At 40.8% G+C, this 18,149-nt stretch overlaps 1 protein-coding gene across 1 annotated transcript in view; it reads right to left on the bottom strand.

Annotated features, from left to right (window-relative positions):
- Positions 1 to 18,149, bottom strand: part of amotl1 (angiomotin like 1) — a 111,931-nt gene that overhangs the window by 73,880 nt on the left and 19,902 nt on the right. The window contains 1 exon segment of the mRNA XM_052026757.1: positions 17,628 to 17,678. The gene's annotated coding sequence lies outside the window, so the exon portion shown is untranslated.

Raw genomic sequence — 18,149 nt, 5'->3', positions numbered from 1 at the left:
ATACACAGAGGGTAGTGAGTACCTGGAATGAGCTGCCAGAGGAAGTGGTCGAGGCAGGTACAATTGCAACATATAAGAGGCACTTGGATGGGTACATGGGGGGAGGGGCTTAGAGGATTATAGGCTGAATGCAGGCAAGTGGGACTAGCAGGGAGGATGCTGAGGACGGCACAGACCAGTTGGGCCAAAGGGCCTGTTTCCGTGCTGTATTACTCTCAGTCTATTTCTGTAATGAAAACCCCTTCCTGCAGATAGTTCTATAGCCCACCTCACAACTCCCTATTCAGATAAGCTATGTAAAACATGGGGTGGCCAATTCCTTATCAATAGGCAGGTCTATCCAACTGTACTCAGAGGTTGGAGCTCTGGTCTTGTACATGCTGACATTGCTGTGAGTGGGGCTTAAACCTATAATCAAAAAGATTCCACGGAGAAGTATTACTAAGCCAAGTCTCACTCCCCTGCCTTTTTGGCAGGGGATGTTGATCAATGTTCAGAACCATAGAAAGAGGAGAAAATAACAGGTAGAGATGTGAAAAGAGGAAAATATTATGGAAACAAATGCTAAAGAACAAAGCATATTTCATTGGCTTTCATAGAAAACCAAATATCAAATGTGCCCAACAGCAATGTTAACCAACAAAGTAATACTTTTTACTTAGATGTAAACAGTGAGTGCTCCTCACAGCAAAGAAAATTTTTAAATAGTTCTTTTATCATTCATATGAATGATAACATAAACTTGTTTACATCACCACTCTCACTTTGATTATCAAGGATGCAAAAGATCTGAATAATCCATATTTACAAACAATTCACTGAATTTTTCAAACATGCTCATAAATAAAAAGTTAAAATTAAAATACAAATACACAAAAGTGAAAGGTTATGCAATTCTAGGGTTTATGCCACATTTATGAACTAAAGGAGCTTAACAAGTTGCAAATTAAACTGTGGTTTAATTATCATAATTGCCCATTTAACACCATTTATGTGCAGATCTCTCTCATTAGTCCTGAAGTACTCTAGAAAAATTCATTCCATTGCATTCCGTTATGGTAAACAAAAGACAAAAATTCAAAAATGTTTTAATAGTTTAAATTCATCTATTTAAAAAGGTTTCCTTTCATATTTGTATTCAAAAATTTTAAAAATCCATCAGATAAATAGGGGCTTGCATTGTACTGTGGTTATGAAATCTGATAACTAAATAAGTATTGTATATTAGGTCTACACTATGCAATATTTGATAGTAATAGCAATGGACTTACTGATTAGTAGTAATAAGGATACAAAAGTAGAAAAGTCAGCTCTTCAACCAGCATGGAACTAAACATCAACCACACCTCAAGCAACCTGTGCAGTCTTTGCAACGGAATGTTTGCTCTCTTTGTTTGACAGTGAATAACAAGATTGATAGTCTGTTATGCCCATTAATGAACTAATACCGCACCCCAAAATACCCAGTGCAACTAATCAGTAAGGACGCAATGGTTAAACCATCCCACATGCTGCATTTTTTGGTTAGTTCCCATTGGTATGTATTCATTCAGTGGTTTAAATTGACATTGATAGGTAGATAATGGATGGAGCTTGGAGCCACTGCAGTAATGCTTTAATGAATAACAATTAATAATAAGTATCTCTATACATCCAGCCTGTTACCTCATCACATGATGAGTAATGTGTTCTGCCACATTTAGTTAATGAGAATCCTATACAGACAATTTAGATTTAACCAGTTTATAACAACTGTGGTGAATACATAGCACAAGCTCACTTTGGAAGTTGTGATGACAAATTCCATCACATTCAAGGGAGACTAAATAGATTTTTGGTAGAGAAAGATACAAAATATTGTAATGTTTGGGACTGATCAAATGTAATGCAAAAGTATCAAGTAGTCTTATGAATTACTGTGTTCTGATTCCTTCTCAAAGCCTTACAACAACAGCAAAGAATTTCAGGAAATCTTGATATAACGTTGGTATTGTGGTACAACCTTACAACTGTGATACAAGCTGCCTATGTTATAAGTGAAGATAACGTATCTAATTTTGAAACACCCCTTTTTCATGTAGCACAGCATGTACACAGACGGTTCAATCATATTCCTTCAATATCCTCACCAATTTTTCCACACTACATCTCTATTGGGGTATCCCTCAGCTGCAATCTGCAAAACAAATCGCCAGTGCTGGATTGCTGATCTTTTACCAGAATCTCTTGCTCCCTCCTCAGTACTGCTATTGTCAGAGGACTTCCACAAACAAAGGCCTGTTACATTCTGCTGGGATATTGAGGTTGCAAAGTAGTTTATCAGAACAGTTTATACCAAGATTCTTTGACTACATTTTCACCTCACCCATTCGAATTTGATACAATCTCTTGTAAAACTAATTATCATTTATGTACAGTTAACATCTGTACAGCTGGTCCTCAATGCAGGATTGTATCACATCCATTTGAACTTTCTCCAACTAACTGATTCATCAAAAATTCATGAAGTAGTCTAGACAATTTGTTTAGAGTACTAAAGACAATAAATATCATGGAACCCAGTAAAAATGAGGAAGTTAAGAGTAAATTAAGTTTCATTTTATAGGGAATAGGGAGGTTAGGAACAAAGAGCTGAAGTAACAACTAAAAACAGTTAAGAAGAAAGACAAAAGGATATGGTGAAGAGGACCAATCTAAATTGGTATGTCATAAAGTGGTGTTGAAAATCAAAATAATATGTTTGTTGAGCAAAATATTCTTTTCCTTCAATTTTACTGACATAATAAACTTAATCTTAACGTGGCAAACCATTCAAGTTTGGAGATAACATCAGAACTGAAAACAGATGACACTGTTTTCACCATGTTTTCTATGTTACTATAGAAGTACAGTAATGCCATTCAATACTGTAGGATTAGTGCTAAAGCCTGGCACCAGCACATCATTAGGATAGGATGAAGTTGGAATGCACATAATGGGTGACCTCCTGTGGCAAGTAGCTGACCTGAATCAATTCTGACTTTTTAAAATTGTGTTCTGGGAAATCTGTGATATCAACTGACATGAACTAATCAGGATTTAATTCTACCACACAATTTGTTACTTCTGTTTAGCAAAGGGTCACAATTGGCTAGTAATGGTGTGGATACATTGGTAAGTTACAGAGAAAGTTATGATCTCACGTGAACCAGTAGGAGCTCCTCGCAGGAAACAGCTTATGGCCAGCGAAAGCCCCATTTCATTAAAAGAGCCATTTTAGTGTCGTACATAAATGATTTAATGTGGTGCATCTGAAAGGGGGGTTCAATGCAATTCATTTGAGTTCACAAACTCAAATGAATTGCATTGAACCACTCAGGAAGGAAAGGATAGAAGCAGTACTACTTACACTGCACTGATGTAACTCTTAACTGTTTCGGAAATAGAAACAACTAAGAATCTATAAATGGGCAACTTGATCATCATCTCAATTGAAAAATGTACAAAGTACAAAGGAAGGTAAAAAGGAAGTAGTGAGAGTGAATCAGAGTAAAAAAGTGCTGCTGCATAGCAAACTCTGCTTAAATGGATGTGAATTGATAACCCACTTCCAATCCAAGTGCAATTATCTTGTGCAAGTATTAAGGGAGGACAGGAGCAGGAGCCTCATTATGTGGTGCCACAAAGGCAGTTGCCATCTGGTAAAGACTGTGGGGAAAATGTTGTGGGTGGTTCTCATCAATAGAAGAAATGCAAGCTAAAAGCATGAAACCAAACTCCCCATCAAGGCAGTTTACTAATCTGCAGGTGGGAAATTGAGTGATATGGCCATTTCTGTCAGGGTGGGGAATGGCCTTGCACAAGGATCCCGCCAGTTTCTGGCTGCTGGGATTGATGCCCACACCTGAAGTCGAAGTGGGTGTGGAAGAGGTGGGGGGGCCACAGCAGCTTAGGGCGAAAACTATATTTTTAGCATGATAGATTCAACACAATGGAGCAGCAAGCAAAAAAAAACTTGTATTTTTTTTAAAATTACAACAATAATTGGTACCATTTCTAATGTAGCAAAATACCTCAAGGCACTTCACAGGAGTGTATTCAGACAAAAACAGGTATATGTTTAAATTTGGATGATGATTAAAAATGTTGGAGACTGAATTTAAGGAGTATTATGGGGATATGGGGAAGGGCTTGAGAAACCGATTTTGGGAGGGAATTCTGAGTTTGGACCAGGATACTGAAGCTGAAAACAGAAGGCCTGAATTTGAGAAAATCATAATTCCTAGAAAATTGTAGACTTGAAGCACAGCAGGGCAAGTCTATGGTTGGATCTAAACATGAGAATTTAAAAATAGAGCTAATGGTGATTTGGAGCCATATACTCAACGAGCAGAGTAGTTAAAGGAGCATGAGGCTTAGTGTGAGTTTTGATTATTCAAGTGTTTGGGAGGTGGGTCAAAAGACCACTGGAAGAGTTGGATCTGAAGACAAGGGGGATTTGCCCAGTCCACCGGCAGTTATGTTAGAGGTCGAATTAATCAGTCTTTGCGTCTAAACAGACAAGGCGGGAAGCAGCGTCAAATCTGATGTCGAAGTCGTGAGCAGTTTGGTTCAGCCTGAATGACCAAGCAAATATCCAGCAAAAGTTCCAAGCGACCTTACCTGCGAGTAGCTAAGGTCTCTCTAACTCCAATCTCTGGCTTCAAACGGGTGCCGACAAACTGCCCGCGGTTTAGGGAGTGGCAGAAGGCGGCTGTCAGGGTGGGGAATGGCCTTGCACAAGGCTCCCGCCAGTTTCTGGCTGCCGGGATTGACGCCCACACCTGAAGTCGAGCCGGGTGTGGAAGAGGGGGAGCGGAGGGGACGCGGGGTCTGACTACCGCTGGCCCCGGCCGAGCACAAACTGGGCGGCGGCGAAGTGGGGACTACCCACCCCATCAGAAACGGGCCCGTCGCCGATGAGAATTGCTCGGCTGGAACAAAAACATTGTGCGAAACGAGTAGTTTCACCAGCCGGAGAAAAAGTGGGCGCTTATGGCCGAGTTATTCCGATTAAGTCCACAGTGTTTGCCGCGTAACGTTGTCTCCACTCAGCACAAAGTATACTCGGAGCAGCAGCCACAGACAGACTCGCACAAGGTCTAAACTCCGTCCGACAAAAGTTCCACACAAAGTTGAAGCCTAACTCGACTTTAAATGTTAAAACTGTACCTTAACTGCGGGCCCCGCTCTGTCGAGAAAGTTAAAGCGTCAGGAGTACAAGTGAATGCTGCATCACCAAGCGCTCCGCAAACTTCCCGCACACCTCGGGCGGGCCCCTCCCGTTAACCACTCGCGCCTCACCGGGACAAGGGCGAAACCGGTGACAGGAGGCAGCTTCTGCCGCCAACGAGAAGCCAACAGTCAACGTGTCGGCAGGTGAGCCGAGTCCACCGCCCGCTTCCCATTCATCGGCCGCCAGAGGAGCCACGCCAAGCCGCCCCCGGGGCCTCCCCTCTCGCAGGCGGGCTGGAACTGAGGCGTAGCCCAACGCCTCCCTCTCCATGTCCCCCACAGCATCAGCTGGCGTAAACAAGCGGTACCCGCAATCGCGCAAGGCTCAAACCTTCGTGTCCAGTCTGCAGATTAATTTGGCCGAAGTTTCCAGCTGCCTCTGCCAAAATTAAGGTTCTCAAAAGTTTGCAGGAACTAACGATTTGGGAACCAATCCTTGCAAACACCCCCCCCCCCCATTCCCAACCGAGAGAGAAAGAGCAACGAACCGAGTTGAGCCGAGGGGCTGATGCAGGGGAAAAGGCTTCAGCCGGAGAGCAGCGCCAGCCAACAACAATCAGCCCCATTCACAGCGGAATGAGAGGAATGGCAGGGCTTCACCTACTGCAGCAGAGCGCTGGCCCTCTGGGTCCTAGCGCCGCTGTGCACCCACTGCAAACCAGACAGCATCCGAGGCTGCAAGGCTTCACCTGCTGTAACGCTGATTTCCACGGGGTACCCATGCCAGCTGACCGACTGTAAAAACAGAAACGCATTCTATACGGTCTCCCTCTGCAGGTGAGTATAAATTTTTCAGTTATAGATGTTATAAAAACGTACTGCTTCTTGAACTTCCAGGCACAATAACATTAATGCCCAGCAGAAAATCCAGTATTACCAGGAGGAATTTATTTCATTATCAAATCAGGTGAATTTCTGGACCTTAACAACAGTGAAGTAATTGTTGTAATCATACTGTAAATTGCTAACCCCCTTTGAGGCGCATCACAATATTTTCATCTTCCTCTTTGCCCATGGGAGTCCAGGATCCGAGGTGCACAGCCTCAGTATCAAGGGACGTACTCTTTCGAAACTGAGATGAGGATTTTCCTTTTTCAGCCAGAGGGTGGTGAATCTGTGGAATTCATTGCCACGAAGGGCTGTGAAGGCTAAGTCGTTGGGTGGATTTAAGACGGAGAAGTGATAGGTTTCTTGATTGGTTAAGGGTTATGGGAGAAGGCAGAAGAATGGGGTTGAAACAAAATCAGCCACAATTGAATGGTGGAGCAGACTTGATGGGCTGAATGGCCTAATTCTGCTCCTGTATCTTATGGTCTATGGTGTAAGCCATATGATTACATGACACATTCACATTAATATTTTAGTCCTTGGTTACCAGAAGTACTATTGATTCAAATCATTTCACAACGTTAAAGTAAAAGGTGGTAAAAGTATGGCTGAGTGGTAATTCCTCTTGTTTCATTTGGATATAATTAAAGTATTTTTAAACCTGAGGCAGGAAAAGACGTGGTTCTTTAGAATTCTCGAGTAGAAAAGTTCAAACCAGTATATGGCATCACAGTGGGACTTGGTTATCGGCCAGTGATGGTTGGAGCATCCCTCACAGGAGTTCTCTTCACCTGGCAATAATCCATCAGCCCATAACCCTCTCTTTATAGGGCATGCTTGATATCCATTATTTAGAAATCAATAGAGAAGTGTAATGTGCTCCATCAGCAAGTTCAACCCTATTGTTTATAAGTTACAATGGTTTATTATGGTGAGAAACAGCAGAGCGATTGTGTTAGGATTTATTTATCTTGGCTTAATATATACACAAAATCCATATTTTGTGTAGGTATATATTTAGTCTGTCTTTAACGAAAAATGTATCAAAATAATGGAAAGTGCGTCAGAGTGTACCAATTGTAACTTTCACCCATCAAAATTCACTAATTTCTTTGATTTCTGGACACTGCCTTCCTCTGAAAGAATGAAAGTCCTGCAATCCCTGCTTTGTTTACTTTCAAACTCCTACTGCGTATATTTCTAGCACTACTTTTGTAGTTTTTTCTGTTTATTCTTCATTTATGTATTGAGTAAAATAATAATGTTAATCTTGCTAATATCCGATTTCAAGTTATTTTCACATATAGTTAAACAGACTGACAGTTAATTTAGGTGGGACAAAGTGTTTGATTCTTTTCACCCCCACCAGTTCCCCACAGCTCAGATAGTCTCTGATGTAAAGTTATTATTTTAAAAAATAATTACTAGGTCACAATGATAGACTGTAAACCCTTTGCTGCTGTGTTCAATTTTGAAGAGTAGTTCTTAATAAACAAGAACTGGGTCTGAACTGCCCTGATTTTTATTCTATTCTCTTTCTGGGATCTAGATGTCACTTGCAAGGCCAGCATTAATTGCCCCTCTCTAATAGTCCATGAGAAGTGGTGGTGAGCTACCCTATTGAACTGCTGCATTCCTGCTGCTGAAGGTACACCTGCAGTGCTGTTGGGTAGGAAGTTCTAGGATTTACACCCAGCAGTGATAAAGGTCCAGCAACATATTTGAAATCAGGATAGTGTGCAACGTGCATGCTGTTTCTCTATGTGTCCGTAGGTCCCTATTCACCGTTTAAAAGTAAGTATGCATGTTCAGATGTGTGATATTTTACAGGAGAACAATAGTAATAATTGCACTAAATATAATTGCACCAAATTCCTCTCTTTTCTCTAATGCTATTATTTTGTTTTGAAACAAATGGGCTTTTAAAAACATTCAGTGACTTTGCTTGAGTCCACACTTTTGCTTTGGTGGGAACAAGAGTGCCAGCTCCAGGCAACTTATGCCATTAATACACCGACAGACCTCTCGACATCTGGTCATTTCATTTATCCCCTGCACATTGACTCATCTGCAGTATATATACTTTCAGAGTGCATTGGATGTCCAGTGTGCTGCTTGAAAAAAATTAAAAGGATTGGATCACTTAAGTGACCGTATAGTGAGCAAAGTTTCTTTCAAGCTTTACGTAGTTGAAATTGTTTCTAAATATTTGTTAGACTTTCTAACGTTTGTAAATGGTTTGGCACGGTGGGAGATGCATGGTGGATGTGGGGAATAAGAGGAATGGAATCCAAAGTTGAGGCATAAAACAATGTCTAAGGGGGAGAGTGAATTGGACCCTTCTCTATTTGAAGTGGATGTGCAGCTGTGAGCTGGGTGAAAGGTTTTGTCCTGTTTGTCATTATAGAGCACTTTCCCCACAAGACAGCAAATGACAAGATTGCAGCCCGATCCAGATCTCTGTACACCTGACGTATGTAAAGAGAACCCCTGCAAAGTTCTGTTAATGTTTCAGCAGCACTGTGAGAAAAGTTCCAAACTCTTGGTTGTGATTAAGAAGAAATTCTATACAAATTGATAACTGATTCAGCATTTTACTTTAAATTCCGTACCTCTGATATTTATCAATGTTGATGTACAATTGCAGAAGAGATATGGGTTGCCATCCGATATCTCATTTATGTTGTCATTTGAAAGTTCCAGCAATGATTTTTGAAAATTTTTCGTGGATAGCACACCTGAGTTTGGTTCTGGTTTGCACTGTGCTATGATCTGGTTGCTCTGTTGGCCTGAATACCCCAATTTACCTCAACATCACCTCTCTCAATCCTATCACTGCTTTGTGTTGTTTGTCTAACATCCAGGATTGCAAAAGTCAAATGTTCCTCCATTTAAACACTAGGAAATCGTTGTCTTTACCAACTGGCACAAATTGTATTACCTAAGTAGAGGTTTAAGATGAGAGGGGAAAGATTTAAAGGAGATCTGAGGGGCAAGTTTCCCCACACAGAGGGGTTGGGTATATGCATTGAGCTGCTAGAGGAGGTGGTAGAGGAAGGTACAATTACAACGTTTAAAAGACATTGAACAGGTACGTGGACAGGAAGGATTTAGAGGGATGTGGGCAAAATGCAGGCAAATGGGATTAGTGTAGATAGGCATCTTGGTCAGCGTGCACGTGTTGGGCCAAAGAGCATGTTTCTGTGCTGTGTAACTCCATGAATTTATGAAGCTAAACACCTCTTCCATTTCTCTTCATGCCCAGTACCCAGAGCTGAAAGCCTGAGGTGAGCTTCCAAATCCAGGTCTTCTTCATCACAAAATACATCTACTTCTAGCTCCATAAAATCACATATCCACTGCTGTTTTCATATTACATTAAATTTGGATACATTACCAATCTCAAACTTGGACATTCTTATTTTAACATGGTGCCTCTATTATAATCCACAAGTTTTACTGATGGCAACCTACGTGTCTCATGGGATTATTGTCAGTGTACTAATTCTAGAGTTGAACATTTCATAACATCATAAAACATGTGGGAAAGAATGGTTTGTGTGGGCACACAGTTGCAGATTTCTGTGCTGGAGCAGGTGGACCAGGAGCATTACTGATACTGGACCTGACCAATAAGCTGAAAGTTCCTATTGGGTAGTTGCAGGCAGTTTATCAACAAAGACCATTTCTGGGTGCTACAGCACAAAAACCAAGAAAGTGATTGGGAGGGAGGGTGATAACAGGAAGAGAAGCAAAGAACAGGACAAATACAGTGACCAGAGCACAAGAGAAACAAACGTGCATGGGATCAGGAGTGGTGCGATAAATAAAATCTTGCTTATATACAGTACCTTTGATGACCTCAAGACAACCCAAAATACTTTCAATGTGCAGGAAGTACAGAAGGTGATTCGAGCTTTTACAAAAGCAAGTAAAAACAACCTAGAAATGCATCACTGGTTGTAGTACTGAATACATCAACTAGCAGTGATACTGCATTGTTCTCTGCCTCATTGGCGTAAATGCACCTCATTAATTCATGTTTAAAACTACCAGTTGGGGTTGAGTTGCAAGGCAAATCTATTTTACTGATGGTGATTGAAAGTTGCTTATGTACTAGGGCACTGCAGGTGACTTTCCTGTTCTTCAGAATAGTGCCGTGGGATCTTGTATGTCCATCTGAAAGGACAAATGGAGGTCATGTGAAAGACACCATCTCTAACAGTGCAACACTCCTGGATTTCACAATTCAGTCCCTGGAGCGGCCTCTATTCCATAATGTTTTGTCTTGGAAATAAGAGTACCTGCTACTAAATGATGTCTGAAGTGGCACAGCAAGTAGAACTGCTGCCTCGTAACTTCAGTGACCTGAGTTCAATCTTGACCTCAGGTGTTGTCTATGTGGAATTCAGAACCAGGTTTATTATCACTGACGTATGTCGTGAAATTTGTTGTTTTGCGGCAGCAATACATTGCAAGACATAAAAATTACTATAAGTTACCAATAAATAAATAAAATAGTGCAAAAGAGGAATAATGAGGTAAATGTTCATGGGTTCATGGACCATTCAGAAATCTATGATGCTGGATGAACTCAGCAGGCCAGGTAGCATCTGTGGAGAAAAGCAGCCAGTCAATGTTTTGGGTCAGGACCCTTCTTCAGGACCCTGACTCAACAGGGATAGGGTCCCCCTTGTCCTCACATTTCATCCCACCAGCCTACGTGTCCAACACATAATTCTCCGCCACTTCTGCCATCTCTAACAGGACCCCACTACCAAGCATATCTTCCCCTCCCCACCCCCTTCTGCCTTTCGTGGGGACTGCTATCTCTGCGACTCCCTAGTTCACTCTCCCCCCCCCCCCCCCCACCCATCCCACTCACACTCCAGGAACTTTCCACTACCCCAGTCACAGGTGCAACACCTGCCTCTAGATCACCTCCATCCAGGGACCCAAACAGTCCTTCCAGGTGAGACAGAGATTCATCTGCACCTCCCTTAATATCATCTTCTGCATTTGGTGCTTCAAGTGTGGCCTCCTCTACATTGGTAAGACCAAACACAGATTAGGTGACTGTTTTGCAGAACATCTGTGCTCTGTCCATAACCATGATCTGCATCTTCCCATTGCCAGTCACTTCAACTCGCCCTCCCACTCCATCACTGATATGTCAGTCCTTGGCCTCCCACTACCAGGAGAATTCCAAGTGCAAACTGGAGGAACAGCACCTCATTTTTGTCTTGGAACCTTGCAGCCTAATGGCATGAACATTGAATTCTCCCACTTTAGGTAATCCCCATCCCCCTTCCCCACACCCCCCCCCCCCCCGACCATGCTTCTCTTTTTCCCTTTCCTAGCCTCTCTCTCTTTTTTCTACCCCTTTTTTTCCTTTCTCTCCTTACCTTTGATGCATTCCCTGGTGGATCTGCTTTCCTCTCCTCCCCCACACCTGCCTATCACTATCTCTTACCTGCATCTACCTATCACCACCCTGTGCCCACCCCACCTCCCCTCTTTTGTCCACCTATCACTGCTCTGCTTTTCCTTCCTGTATATTGGGCTTCCCCTTTTCCTATCTTCAGTCCTGAAGAAGGGTCCTGACCCAAAACATTGACCGCCTGCTTTCCTCCATGGATGCTGCCTGGCCTGCTGAGTTCCTCCAGCATTATTGTGTTTTTCATCTAGATTCCAGCATCTGCAGTCCTTTGTTTCTCCGTTCAGAAATCTGATGGCGGAGGAGAAGCAGCTGTTCCTAAGACATTCCTCTCTGTGATACCATCAGTAAAATAGATTTGCCTTTCAACTCATCCCCAATTGGTAGTATTAAACATGAATTAATGAGAGGATATTGATATATTGATATATCCTCTGTGACTGTAGGCTTTATCCAACTGCTCTGTTTTCCTCCCACATTGCAAAGATGTTAATTGGCCACTGTAAATGGCCCCTAGTGGTGGAATCTGGGGAAGCTGATTGGACATTGGGGAGAATAAAGTGGGAATACTGTAGGATTAGTAAGTATAGGTGCTTGATGGTCAGTGGTTACTTGATGAGCTGAAGGGTCTGTTTCAGTGCTTTGATTCAGAGCAATTGTGAGGGCAAAGGATGACTTATAAAGGAATGAAGCAACCCTGTACAATTTAGCTCCACATTTAGATAAACATTTTAAAATCTGTCCACCTTGATGTGCTGACAGTCATCCTTTTATAGCCCCCTAATAAAGCTATCTGAAAGGTCACTAGCTTAAACACACCTCATTAATTGCTCTCTATTGGCTCTTTTGAGCAGGCCACATTGCTTGCATGCCCGACACCAAAATGGATTGTCTGTTCTGAGCTCTGGCACACTGGGAAAAACGTTGTGACAGGGAAGGATGGCTCAAAGTCTCCTTGAAAAAATGCAACTTCCCCACTGACATTTGGGAATCTCTGGCCCATGACCACTAAAAGGGGAGAAGGAGCATTCAGGATGGTATTAAGAATCATGAGTTCGTACATCGGGAGCACACAGAAGCCCCGTATTTGGCTGCAGGAGTACGTGCTGAGGGACGCACTGAAGCTGGGTGCAGCCAACGCAAGGGCTCGGTGGGGAAGGACTACAGTTTAGGGTTCTTCTGCCACTGGAGAGGGAGGGGCGGGGCCAGGCAAGAAAGCCCCTTAAATATTGTAAATACGGGGTTGGAGTAGCACACCAGGGAGCCAGACGAGTGGCATTGGTGCTGTGTTTTTTTATATAAAAAGGTAACACTAATGGTTGATCTGTACACAAATGTAAAGATTTGCACTGTTTTATTGTTGTATATAGAGTGTCTTTTATGATGAATAAAGTTTATTTTGGAATAAAAAACTCCAGGGGTGCACCTTTTGACAAATGGCAACTGCTATTGGAAGATTATCAGCTTGGTGAAAGATGGATTTTGCTCTGCCTGAACCTTGTTGGTCTTCCAATGTAAGGAGATGTCCATGAGCTGGCTGGCATGTTCTAGGATGCAGGAGTATGTTCTGAGGGCTGTACTGAAACTCAGTACAGTCACTGCAAAGGCTTTGTAAGGAAGGACCATAGTCTAAGGTCCTGTCACCACTGGACACTGAGGGGCTGGGCCCTGTGCAAAGGCCTCTCAAACACTGCATGGATGCATTGTTAAAGGAAGAAACATGAGTGGTGTTGACATAGCTTAGGAAAATGTACTGGATTGCTGGTACAATGAATGCAGAGAAAGACATATCCTGATTGTAAATATTATGAATGCTGTATATTTTTGGATAAAAAGGGGAGTGCATTACCTCACAAGCAATCCACCTGCCCACCCCTTTGGAAGAGTCTTTGATTCCCACATTGGCCACAAAACAAGAGCAAAAGGAAGTCAGCCTCGATTGAGAGAGATTTACTGTACTTGGTTTGGAGCATCAGCCAACTTTGGTGTCTTCTTCATCTCAGCCATGAAGCAAAGCAGAGGTTTATAAGTATAAGGAAGGGGTGTGGTGAGTAGGGATTAGAGACAGGCGACTTTCTCCTAGATCACAGATGAACGCACAATATGTCAAATGACATACAAGGTACAACTGGAAGCCTGAAACAGGTTCACTATGTGGTCTGTGGCTGGCATACCAAAGTACATTGTGGATGAAGTAGGGTGATTTAAATTGTCATAAAAAATATTAGGGTTGTGATTGAGAAGCTAGAAGCACTGAATGAAAAGGTAGGAACCCCTGCCACCTAGTGGGTTATAAAGTGATCAGGTAGATTTATTTGACTTCTTCAGGTTTACCTGTAAAAAAATTGTTTTATTCTCTCTAACATTATTCATTGAAAGGTGCATTTCTTTAAATGAATGTACTTCTATTGAATAGTTGACATTTTTGTTTAATTATGTTTACATATTGCTTTTTGTTGAAAACATACTAGAAAGGGGTTTGTTTGTAAGATATAAAAACACTTTTTTTTAAAAGCAGAACTAATCTAATTAACCATTAACTTGGCATCTGCTGCCATTGCTGTGGAAGAAAGTTCCAAACTTCTACAACCCTTCACTCATAGAGTCAGCCAGGAAACAACTCCAACTTTTAGCCTAGATCTCTTTGTCCTGGAGTCCAAGAACAGAAATAGTAAATCTCTTCCCTATCAGCTCTACGTAACTTCTTGAAACATTGATCAGGTCACCCCTAACCTAAATTCCAGTGAATACATCACAAGTTTGTGCAATCACTCCTCGAAATTTAGTCCTTGGAATACAGATTCTGCTAATTCTATGCTGCACTCTAAACTGGATGACCTCACACTTACCTATACTGAAGTCTGTTTGCCACAGTTGTGCCTGTTTGTTCAATCTCTTTGTAATTTTATGTTTCCATATGTCCACCTTCACCATTTATAATGCCACCAATTTTTGTGTTACCACACTCTGATACTTGTCTCTCTATCCTATCATCTAATTTACTTATAAACAATGGTGGAACATTTTTCATTATATTCTCCTAGCTGGAGCATAAAACCCATTATTCTTCTTTCCCTTGATGCTCAGCCAACTTCCAAGTCAATAATTTGCCTTTAATTCCACAGGTTTCAACTTTAACTAGCACTATCTTTAGAAAGACCATTGCTATTATTAGATCCCTTCAAGAAGCCCAAATAAATAACGCCCATAGGCATTCTCCTGTCTACTACTTTTAATTGTGTCTTCAAAATATTTGATCCAGTTTGTCAGCCATTACCTGCCCTTTAAAAAAATTCTTGCTGGATCTCTCATTGGCCTTATGTTTTCAATGTATTCAGTCAATCTGATTATTGATCATTGCTGATCATTCAGTGATCATTGCTGAGCTCACCAATATTTTAACCGCAGGTGATAGTTGACTGGTTTATAATTTCCTGTTTCCTTGCTCTCACTTTTTGCAAAATAACAGTGTGTCATGTGAATTTTGCAATGTAAAGAAATAATTCCTGAATTGAAGGACTTTGGAAGATTATAGTTAGGGCAACTGCAAGTTTCCCACCAAGTTCCTTTAAAACCCTGGGATAAAACAATCTAGTCCAGAGTATTTGTCAAACTTTATTACTGTAATTTTGTTTGCATTAATTTCAGTGAGATGGTGCCTGATTTAATGTTACTTGGAATGTCTGGCATGTTGACGCCTTCCTCCACAGTAAATACTAATGACAAATAATTGTTCAACAGAGCTATGATTTCCTTATTTTTATTTACAATATTACTGTTATCATTTTTCAAGGAGCCTAGATTGCTTCTGATCACCTTCTTTTACCTAATGTAAAAAATTGTGCCCCTCATTAACCATAACAGGCACAAAGGAAATAAAGCATCAGTAGGGATATCCACATCAGATCACAAAAGCCCGTTTAAACAGATAAGGAAATAATCTATTGAATAAGATGTACTTTATTAAAATAAATCAGCATAGAAAGGTGTTCAAGAGACAGTTGTATTTAGTAGTCATTCACAGTCTATAATATTTTGGAACAAAAGGAACACATTGATTCACAACTTTATGGTTGGTCAGGAATGACAATGGAAACAAAAGAGAATGAACTTCCACGGGGATTCTCACATTTGTGTAGCGTAGCTTTGTAGAAGAGCCACAAAAACGTAGGAAATTTGTTGTGAATACAATTGCAGTTGATTTTCCAAGGTTCCTGCAGCTGTTCCACTGGAGTAATGGCAGACACTGGTTAAAGCCTACCTATGGAGGCCAGCTGGGTTAAGGGGGAAAATTATCCCACCTCAGCACTGTCTAGTATTTGTGGATGCAGAATTATAAAAATTCTGGATTTACAACTGATCAGCTTCTAAGCTCTGTAGCAGGAGGGTGAAGTGCTCAGAGGCTGTGCACTGCCTCCTGTGCCCATCTTGGCAGCAACCTTGACCTTCATAGTAATAAAACCATGGTCAAACATTCCATTGAAAACTTGAATTTTCCCGTGTTTCCTTTACAAATCACAAAATTCTGTAGTCACTTCCTATTAACAGCAATCAGCCATTATCTACCCTTTATAAGATTGTGCTGGCTCTCTCAATGGCTGAAGGTTTTCAACATGTTTGGTCATTGTAACATTTTAAAATTGAAATAAGGTGATAAAGCTAATATGAAGATTTATGAAAATGTCTCACTTCCAAATATTTCTAACTAAGCTCAAGCTCTTTGTTCCGAGGGAAAATACTAGCATTTAAATGAAAGAACATATTTAAACAACAATGAATAGCAAATTGCTTTTATGACTATAGCTTAACAATTGAATGTAAGAGAAGACCCTTGGGATGATCATATGTTCAACAGATAAAGATGTCACTACCTGGAAAAATAATTCAATTAAATTCTTGGTAAAATAGTTCCTACAAGTATGTTACAGCACCTAATAAGGATATTTTGAAAATGATAACTGCATCATCATATACCATGCATTAACTAATTATCCCCATTCATGGAAGTATTACAGGGCAATTGTCGTTGACGGATCCTCGTATGCTCACTTTCATTTGTGATGTTATGTTTCTGGCTGCTCTTACTTATGATTAACCTACTGGTGTTTGTGTTTGAGTAAAAGTTGCAACCACAAATAAAAAGCAGGTGATGCAAAACTATACAGAATAGGAAGCAGAAACACTGTGGATAATTCCAAAACTAGGAGCAGCTGATGCTGATAAAGTGCCATGGATTGTTTGAGGGTTGTGGATTCTACACCACCTTCTATTCCTTGGTTCCCACAGTGTTGTCGATGATTGTTTGTAAAATTTTTAAAATAAGGGCAGTAGTATTTTGTGGGGTTGTAGTGTTGAACCCACCAAGTACTATAATTGATATTTAATTTGTATCATATGTTTTGTTACCTTGATTTGAAAAATCCTCATCTCACCAATGTTATCAGGGACACTTACTTGCTGGCCCTCTCGCATTGTGCTTGATAGTCTTTAGCTTTGGGCCTGACAGCCGCCCTGTACCAAACCCCATCATGGTTCAACCTCAATGCTGGATTAATTTACTGTACTTTGATTCTGAAACACTGCCTTTTCATTTTAGCCTATTTGCATCGCTTCCCCCTACCCACCCAATAAGTAGCATTTGGCTTTGCAATCCAACCTTTAACTCACTGAACACTGTTCCCTCATCTATTTCCTTTTGCCTCTCCCCATCTACTCAATGTCCCGTCTTTATTTATTACTATCTTTACCCTTCATTCCCAGCCTTCCTCATCTCATCTCCTCTTCATTTTCTTTGATTTGTTTCATGTTTATAACGTAAGAAACTAGCGCAAGAGAATTCTAATATTACATCTTCTAGTATATCAAATGCAGTTTTTTTTCTCATAGTGTTGTGTACTTCCACAACTTCTTTCATTTAAACTCCTTCAGTTAATAACCATTTTATTATTGATTTTTAATTATCTGACAGTTCATTTATTTCCCAAAGCAATGGTTGCTAAGGATTGAGTTACAATTAGTGCAAATATACATGACTCTCTGAGAATTCATGCGTCAAAACAGATTACTAGTGTTAGTACTTATGGTGTAATCTGATTGGATAACATCTTACCTGTTTGATTGCTATCCATTGGAGGAGGTATCAGTTCTGATGGGGCATTTTCTGTGTGAGAGAAATATTTCTTGATAAGTTTTCTTCCAAAAATGTTGTGTTAACCTGACAAAGCAACAGAAAATTACATTCCATCTGATATAAACATTTCTCCATAACCTGCTGTATTCCAAGCTTCTTTTTTCTTTTTCTCAGGATCAAAGTTGACTTGCTTCCACTCACTTTTTCTGGGTTCCAAGGTGGCTAATGAGGCCAATGTGGGAATTGGAGACTCTTTTAGAGATGATGCAGGAGGTGGCCGATGGAATTACCATGTTGTTTGATAATGTTTTGATAAGAGATTGTGCCAATGTTGGCACAACTTTTACCTTTGAGTGTCATGGGTTTTTGTGAAATTGTGAACATTTAATTTATATTACTCCATTGCCGTAGAAGGATATTTTAAAGGAGAATGCCTGAAGTTCTTAAGTACATAAGAAATAGTGCAGGAGCAGCCCACTTGGCTCTTTAAGCCTCCTCTGT

The sequence above is a fragment of the Pristis pectinata genome, chromosome 11, assembly GCF_009764475.1.
Source record: "Pristis pectinata isolate sPriPec2 chromosome 11, sPriPec2.1.pri, whole genome shotgun sequence".
Lineage (NCBI taxonomy): Eukaryota > Metazoa > Chordata > Chondrichthyes > Rhinopristiformes > Pristidae > Pristis > Pristis pectinata.
This window is presented reverse-complemented; position numbering and strand designations above follow the sequence as displayed.